Source organism: Carettochelys insculpta, chromosome 7 (assembly GCF_033958435.1).
Source record: "Carettochelys insculpta isolate YL-2023 chromosome 7, ASM3395843v1, whole genome shotgun sequence".
Lineage (NCBI taxonomy): Eukaryota > Metazoa > Chordata > Testudines > Carettochelyidae > Carettochelys > Carettochelys insculpta.
Genome location: NC_134143.1, coordinates 537,791 through 546,234, shown reverse-complemented (window position 1 = coordinate 546,234; position 8,444 = coordinate 537,791). Strand labels below are relative to the sequence as shown.

Here is an 8,444-nt window from a genome sequence, read left to right as displayed (position 1 = left end):
CAACCTTAATATGAGTCAACAGTGTGATGCTGTTGCAAAAAAAGCAAACATGATTCTGGGATTCATAAACAGGTGTGTTGTGAACAAGGCACGAGAAGTCATTCTTCCGCTTTACTCTTGCAACAAAGCCCACTACCAGCTTTATCCACATATCTATTCTGGAGATACCATCACTGGACCTAACCAGATTATTCACAGAATCACAGGCACATTCTCATGTTCCTTTGCTAACATCATTTATGCCATCATGTGCCAACAATGCCCAGATGCTTTGTATATTGAATAGACTTCAAACTCTGTGCGACAAAGAGTTAAAGGGCACAAAACAGACATCAAAACACTCCTGATCCACAAAACAGTTAGTCTACATTTTAATGGAGTGGGCCATTCTGTTAATGACTGAAGAGTTTGCGTCTTATTGAAGAAGAATTTTCAGTCTGCTTTGGAAAGAGAAACTGCTGAACTCTCTTTCGTATTCTAATTCCACACAGTAACACTTGGTTTCCACCAGGATGCGAATTTTCTGGGACATTATAGGGGCTCTTTTGCATACTTGGTTTAATCTAATTCTTGACCCTCACCCCGCCCTGCCCCTCTGCTCTCTGATTTGCTCACATTGATAGTTTTTTTCTGATTTGTCAACCTTGATTACTGTTTTTGGTTCTCTGTGTCTAAAATATTGAGTCTGTTCTGGGCTGGCTCTGGTCTGAAGAAGTGGGTCTGTCCCACCAAAGCTCACCTCATAAATTCTTTTGTTAGTCTTTAAAGTGCTACTTGACTGCTTTTTTGTTTTCATTTCAATTGGTGCCTGTTGATTTCAGTGCCTCTCTACTTTCCTTTTACATCACCTGCACAGCTGGCAGAAGGAACTAACCTGTCAGAGTCCTCTGTGCCTGATACCTGTCACATGAGAGCCTGTAAGAAAAGTGGCAGATTGGGGAAGTAAAAGTGAGAGGGTTTGATTGACTCCAAAGGGCGCTGTATGCTAATCAGGAGAGGTGTGTCTGCAAACAGCCACATGCGACCACCTCTGATACACTGCGTCCCAAAGCGGGTGAATTGGGCTTCAGAGAAAGGGGTGGTTGGTTTTAGACTTTTGTCCCTTAGTTTGAGGAGGGTGGAAGCAGCTGTTCGAAAACGTTCCCCATGGGCAGGAAGCTTGTGCCTGTTCTGCTGGGTGTGCAGCTGAGGAGTATGTGTTTAAGATTGTACTTTCAGGGATCATTTCTGTAGTGTAGAGCTAGAGAAGTGCATGTGGGTGTTCTTGGTCTTACCAACCATGATGATGAATTGAAGTGTTCTCTTTGAAGCATGAGGTAAACAAGCAGTGCTGCTGTTTGTTTTTGATGATTGTGCTTGTTTTCTTTTAGAAGCAAGAAGAAAAGAACCTAGTCTGAGTGGTTGGTTTTTATTGTAAAGTTTAAAAGAAGTTTTTAGTGTGGGGAGAATTGCGTTAGCTGCTTTTGCATGAAATGTTCAGGAGCAGAGAGAGTGAAAATGGTGTTTAAAAGTTCCTGTTTCTTAGTTGTTAAAAGAATTTTGTCCTTTTTTGATATACACACACATTTCCTTTGTTACACTATGCTGCAATTTTCACGTGGGGACCTGGTTCTGCTTTTCTACCCTTTTCTCCGTGGCTGGCTGAATCTGAACCACAGAGTGATGTCAAAAGGCAAACTTTCCAAAGCCACCTTCTGACAGATCAGCTTTTGAAAGCGAGCGTCCGCACGCCCCAAGCGAAAGGAGATTGTGAGCCGCTCTTTGAAAAGACCAGGCCCTTGGTTTGCAAGGAAGCAGCCACATGTCACCGGGTGCTCTTTTGGGAGAAAAGGGGCAGAAAATGCCGTGGCTGCGCTAGCAAGGCAGATAAGCCCTTCTGGGGGCTGCAGCCTGGTGCTCCTTTAAAGGGCTCCTCCAAAACACACTCATTCTGCATATGCCAACGGCTGGCTTGTACCCAGAGCACCAAGAACTCAACCACATGGAGAAGCCACTTGGTGGCACACAATGGCCCCTAGAGACTCCCTGATGCCCGACCCATCCAGACCATGGTCAGCCTGTAGGCACTGCTCCGAGCTGCCACCCTCCAGCAGCGAGTGATGGGACAGGCTGGTTCTGGGGGATTGGAATGACACCCGCTGGCCCCATAACTTCAGTATGACAAAGAGGCTATTTCTGGAGTTAAGTCATTGGCCGTCCCCGGCCCCCCAGCACCATGACACACAGGTGAAGCCCACACTCCCCTTGCACAAGGGGGTAGCCATTGCTATGTGGAGGCTCACTACCCTGGACAGCCACCAGTCATTTGGCCATCAATTGGGGGTGGGCAGGGCCACCATTGCGGCTGTTCTGCTGGAGGTAGGGCATGCTTGGGGCACCTCCCCACCATGGGGAGGAGGGCTACCAGGCAAGGGGGACCCTCAGAGACAGGGGAGAGGGACAACGTGGGGTGGCTGGGGCCAGGTGGCGGGAGGGGAAGGGGATGCATGGAGCACCCCACCACGCACACATGGACATGTTCTCCCCACACACCATTCAGGTCTTCTGGGCAATCAAAAACAACCTACTTTACTGGGTTGTCCGTGTCTGGGATCTGCAAGTCACCCTAATGGGGGCTGAGAAGCTGGACTTCCCCAAGTGCTTCAGAGCTCTGGATGGGACCCACATTGCTATCCAGGCCCCAGAATGCAGCACAGGCATCTTCATCAATTGCAAGGGGTACCATTTTGGGGTGCTCCAGACCTCCGTGGACACCAAGGGACGATTTATGGCATTCTGTGTGGGTTTGTCTGGGTGAGCCCACAATGCCCGTATCTTCCAACTCATGGCTCTGCTGCAGCATGCAGGAGAAGACATCCATCCCAACCTGGGAGCTACCAAATGGGGACACCACTAGCCCCCCGATATAATGCCCAATGCCATTTACCCCTTGCATCAGTGGCTGAGTTGGCCCTACAGGGGACACACTGAGCCCAGCCAGAACATTTTTATTTAATTCCTAAACTGGGCTTGCAATATTAGGTGGCTGAAGGGCACTTTCAGGGCCCCCTCAGTATACTGGAGGTCATCCCGTGCAATGTACCAGATGTGGTGGGTACATGCTGCTCCCTCCACAACACCGTGGAGGTAAAGCAAGAGCTGTTCATGCAGGGGTGGGTTTTGGGTCTGGCCACGGCTCCAAGCAGCTGGCTGCTTTCCCATGCTGTCAGGCACAGAGGGTCAGGGTGCAGGTCAGTAAGTTCCTCTGGGAGGCCTTTGTGCGGGGGCCCATGTGACACCCCAACATCCAGCCACCACCACAACTCCCTTCCCACGCACCCAACTCTCGCTACCAACCCCACCCCCCAACACTCCCATACCCTCCCGGCCTCCCAATAGACACCAGGGACAGGGAGTGTTGCTAAGGAAAGTATTTCATGAAACTCTGGCAATGGATTCCAAACTGCATAAACAGAAGTGTAAACGATTGACAAGAGGGATGGGGGACTATAGACAATTGGGGTCCTGGGGTGGGAAGTGGGGGCAATGGAACTTAGAGGAGGTCTTGGAGAGGGGGTGGGGTAACAGAACTCAGAAAGGGCTCTGAGGAGCGGGTGGGAGGCCACAGTCCATATTCTCACAAGGGCTGGGATGGAGCTTGGACCATCAGGAGGTAGGGACAAGGAAGGGGTCAAGTGGGCTCAGGCTTGGGCTCACTGGGGGCTACAGGAAGGGAGGGAGGGGATGGGGGAAGGTTTGGGGGAGCAGGGCACCAATGTCAGGGACTGTGGGTGGATGGGTGGGGGGAACTGTGGGACACTGTGAGGGACATGTGGAGGGAGGAGCTGCAGGGTCTGTGGGAGGGACTGGTGATGGGGTGGGAGGCTGAGCCAAGCACGTGGTCACAGCCTGTGTGAGGGTGTCCAGGCTGCCTGCCACCCAACCCCAGGCTTCCTGCTCCATCACCAGCCTCTCCTGCGTGACAGCAGTCACGTCCTGCAGGGTGGTGCTGTGAGCAGTGACAGCAGCAGCTTCCTCCTCCCCACAGTGGCACCAGCACATGCCCCAGCACTGGCCCTATGTGGGCGCTCTTAGGGGTGCAGTTCCAGGCCCCTCGCCCTCTGGTGTGGGCCTTTCTGGCTTGTGTACAGGCCTTGTCTGGCCCCTGGATGGTGCAGCTCTGGAGACAGAAGGGGACCCAGGGAAAGGCCGTCAGTACCATGACCTGGCCCTGGGGGCTGTGTGCCCCCCTCCACCTTGTCCCCCCATCTGGCCCGGGGTCCCTGAGGGATCTGTGTGGCTGGGGGGTCCCTGCGAGGGTGGGACATATGCAGTGTAGCTCAGCCTCCCTCCCTGGGCATGCAGCCTGTGGTGCTGTCCTCAGGGGCAGGTGCTGAGTGTTGCATGAGGCCCCCATTGAGGCTCAGGGAGCACAGCCATGTGGGGTGCATCCAGACTGGAGCTGGTGGCTGTGTGAGTGGGCCACTGCTGGCCTCCCCTCCCCTTGTGCCAGGCATCCAACATGCACGAAACCGACCTTGGTGTCCCTAGAGGAACTCAGGGGAGGCCCAGCTGGAGGGGGCCCAGATGGAGACCTCTCAGGACACAGAGATGATGAGGGCCCCATTGCTGGAACCCCTGTCATGGCTCTGGGCTTCTGTTCCTGTGCCTGTTGGGTGGGAGCTGCTGCCTGATACTGGTCCTGACACCTCCTGCAGCCCCCTGGCAAGCGCCATCTGAGCTGGTCGTGTGTACGACGTATGTGGTCAGTGCGGCCTCCTTGGGTCCCAGGCGGCTGTTGAGCTCCTGGAAGTGGGGCAGGTAGCGGCCACTGCCCCTCGAGTGGCTGGCCTCATCCTGGGCCTGGCAGTTGGCCTGCCACAGTTCCTTCACTTTTCTCCCCAGTAGTTCAGCTGTTCAGGTGGGGTGACCCTCGGAGCTCAGGCCAGAGAACAGGTGGCTGAAGGCTGCAGCATCCTGGCACCAGCCAGTCATGTGGAGCAGCAGCTCCTCATTCCCCAGTGTCAGACGTCCTTAAACTCAGTCTCACTCCAGGAGGGGCCCTCGTCTGCGTCCCCTGGCTGGGCTCCTGACACACCTCAGATGGGTTGAAGGGGGCTCTGGGGGATACAGGGCTGTGGTCAATGGCCATGGATTGCCCCATGGAACTTTCACTGGGGCAGAATGATCCCCCTCCCCCACCATCTGCTGCCCGAGGGCCACAGGTCCCTCGAATGTTCCCTAGGGACATAGAATACATTTTGCTCTGTACACCAAGGCCTGGGCAGATGTGCACCTCCAAGAGAAACACCGGCTGCTGCCTGTGGGGCTCTGCTAATTAGCCGGGCAGCACCTGCATCTCTCCTGAGCAGCCGCCCAAGCACACAGCTTCCAGGGACCCTGCCGGGGCCGTGGCTGAGGAAAGGGGAGGGCAGCAAACCCCACCAGCTGTCTGGCAGTGTTCCTGACCAGCCTCGGCCCACCGAGCATTCACCAGGGCCTCTGGCGTAGAGGGCAGAGATAGTCTCACAGCTGTGATGGCTGAGTGGTTAAGGCGTTGGACTAGAAATTCAATAGGGTTTCCCTGTGCAGGTTCAAATCCTGCTCACAGTGAGGGCTGTGTTTTAGCCACATCCTGGAACCAGGACAATACAGCAGCACAGGCCCTGAGACACTGCCCAGGGGCTGTCTGTGACCAGTGTGTGCAAGAGGTGAGGGGAGTCTGTGCCTGGGGGAAATGCTGACCCTGGGGCATGGTCACTGCTCTGGCTGCTGCTGGGCCCAGCCTGTCTCCTACGTCAGCCTGACAGTGTGACACTCACTTGTTTAATGCCCTGGCAAGGACTGGGCAGCCCTGGTTCAGCTGCAGCCAGAGATAGGGCAGCTGCCTCTAAGGGAAGGGCCTGTTCCCAAGGCTGGCTCAGGGGCTCTGGTCTCTCCCAGCTCCTAAGCTGTGCAGTACACAGCTGGGAAAGGGACAGACACTTGCCCAAGGGGAATGAAAGTCACAATCTCCTCTCTGCCCCAACAGCAATAGACTGATCTACACAACCAGACACAGGCCAGCATCCCTTCCTATGGTTCTCCCACAGGTTGTGGGGACCAGCTTAGTGCAGGGCCAAAAAGGGGGCACAGCATAAAAACTGTCATCACCCCTTTTCTGGGGCAGCCACCACAGCTGGGAGACCCCGGCTCCTCTGCTCTGTGGGGCAGAGTCAGTGATGCTCCTTTGCATACCCACAATGCATTGCGTGGTGTGTCCAGAGTCCCTCATCCATGCGCTGCCTTTGCTCCTGGAGCCCCTGGTTCTGGGGCTGAACTTTGGCTGGAAGCACCTCTGGGTAATGGACTGCACAAAGGGGAGGCTTTGCGAGTTGTCTGTGGGGGCACTGTGATGTGAGAAGAACTTGCTTTCCCCCAGCTCCAGCTCCTTCAGTGGGTTTGGTGTGTAATTTCTTCCTTGTTTTTTTCTCTCTGCCTTCCCTCCCTTCTTCTCTTCTTTTCTCTTCTCTTTGAAAAAATGTCTCTGTACAGAGACGTGTGAGAATTTTTACCCAGTTTGTGTTTCATGTGTGTTAACAATTTGAGTTTTATGTATATGCTCTTGAATGTTTCATGATGTTTTTTCCAAATGTATTTGATGTGCTGTGTGGATGATTCTGTGATTTTATTGAATTTTTTGTGTGCTGTATAATTTTTGCTCTTTTAAGGTGTGGGTCGCTATCTTCTGGAGGAGCAGGGTGGATAGGTTGTAGGCTGAGGGCTCTATGTGTCTACACATGCACACTACTTCGAAGTAGCGGCACTAACTTCGAAATAGCGCCTGTCACAGCTACACGAGTCGGGCGCTATTTCGAAGTTAACTTCGACGTTAGGCGGTGAGATGTCGAGGCTATGTCTACACGTGCCCCAAACTTCGAAATGGCCATGCAAATGGCCATTTCGAAGTTTACTAATGAAGCGCTGAAATGCATATTCAGCGCTTCATTAGCATGCGGGCGGCAGCCGCGCTTCGAAATTGACGCTCCTTGCCGCCGCGCGGCGCGTCCAGACGGGGCTCCTTTTCGAAAGGATGCCGCCTACTTCGAAGTCCCCTTATTAACATGAGCTCATTGGAATAAGGGGACTTCGAAGTAGGCGGCGTCCTTTCGAAAAGGAGCCCCATCTGGACGCACCGCGCGGCGGGAAGGCGCATCAATTTCGAAGCGCGGCTGCCGCCCTCATGCTAATGAAGCGCTGAATATGCATTTCAGCGCTTTATTAGTAAACTTCGAAATGGCCATTTGCATGGCCATTTCGAAGTTTGGGGCACGTGTAGACACAGCCCGAAGTCGCTATCCTCCTCAGGAGATGGGGATAGCACCCTACTTCGACGTTCAACGTTGAAGTAGGGACCGTGTAGTTATTGCGCGTCCCGCAACTTCGAAATAGCGGGGTCCGCCATGGCGGCCATCAGCTGAGGGGTTGAGAGACGCTCTCTCCAGCCCCTGCGGGGCTCTATGGTCACCGTGTGCAGCAGCCCTTAGACCAGGGCTTCTGGCTGCTGCTGCTGCAGCTGGGGATCCATGCTGCAGGCACAGGGTCTACAACCAGTTGTCGGCTCTGTGGATCTTGTGTTGTTTAATGCAACAGTGTCTGGGAGGGGCCCTTTAAGGGAGCAGCTTGCTGTTGAGTCAGCCCTGTGACCCTGTCTGCAGCTGTGCCTGGCACCCTTATTTCAATGTGTGGTACTTTGGCGTGTAGATGTTCCCTCGCAGCGCCTATTTCAATGTGGTGCTGCGCAACGTCGAAGTTGAACATGGACGTTGCCAGCCCTGGAGGACGTGTAGACGTTATTCATCGAAATAGCCTATTTCGATGTTGCTACATCGAAATAAGCTACTTCGATGTAGGCTTCACGTGTAGATGTAGCCTATCTGTGTCAAAAGAGACACATTGTAAAAGAAGCCAGAGGGTTCTTTCTTTTCAGGAGAATGAGGCACTTTCTTGCACAGAGAACAGCTGTTATGTAAAAGTACAACAAAAGACAGAACCATCTGCTTCCCACCTGAGGCAACTCCCCCAGCCTTTTCCAATGTGGTCTTCTTGAACATTTTACATTCCTCTAGTGCTGCCCTGACTGCACTTGTATCGAGGGCCAAAAGGAAAAGCCCATTTTACCAGCAGAAGTTGGATGACCATCAGGCTCTTAATCTGGCAGTGCCGGGCTCAAGCCCTTCTCTGGGCAGCTGGCTGTTAATTTGCTTTGTGCCCCTGGAGCCCAAAGAGTCCTGCCTACAGCTGGAGCAGTGGTCCAGGCTCCAGACTGTGGGGTGATGCCCTAGAAAGGAAAACTCACTGGAAATCTTCCATGGTCGTACCGTGCTTAGTACTCTGCACTGTAGCTGCAGAAACCTTGGTTCAAATCCAAGTCATGACAGTAATAGCACAGGGCTGGTACCGCTTTTATTTTCCCCTAAAGGGCA

The 8,444-nt window shown here is 53.5% G+C and overlaps 1 non-coding gene and 1 pseudogene across 1 annotated transcript; both read left to right on the top strand.

Moving 5' to 3' along the window:
- Nucleotides 1-1,202: 1,202 nt before the first annotated feature.
- Nucleotides 1,203-1,402, top strand: LOC142016239 (small nucleolar RNA U3; annotated as a pseudogene).
- A 4,108-nt stretch (nucleotides 1,403-5,510) lies between these two features.
- On the top strand, nucleotides 5,511-5,592 carry TRNAS-AGA (transfer RNA serine (anticodon AGA)). Its single transcript has one exon. It is a non-coding gene; the product is annotated as a tRNA-Ser (tRNA).
- The last annotated feature ends 2,852 nt before the right edge of the window (nucleotides 5,593-8,444 follow it).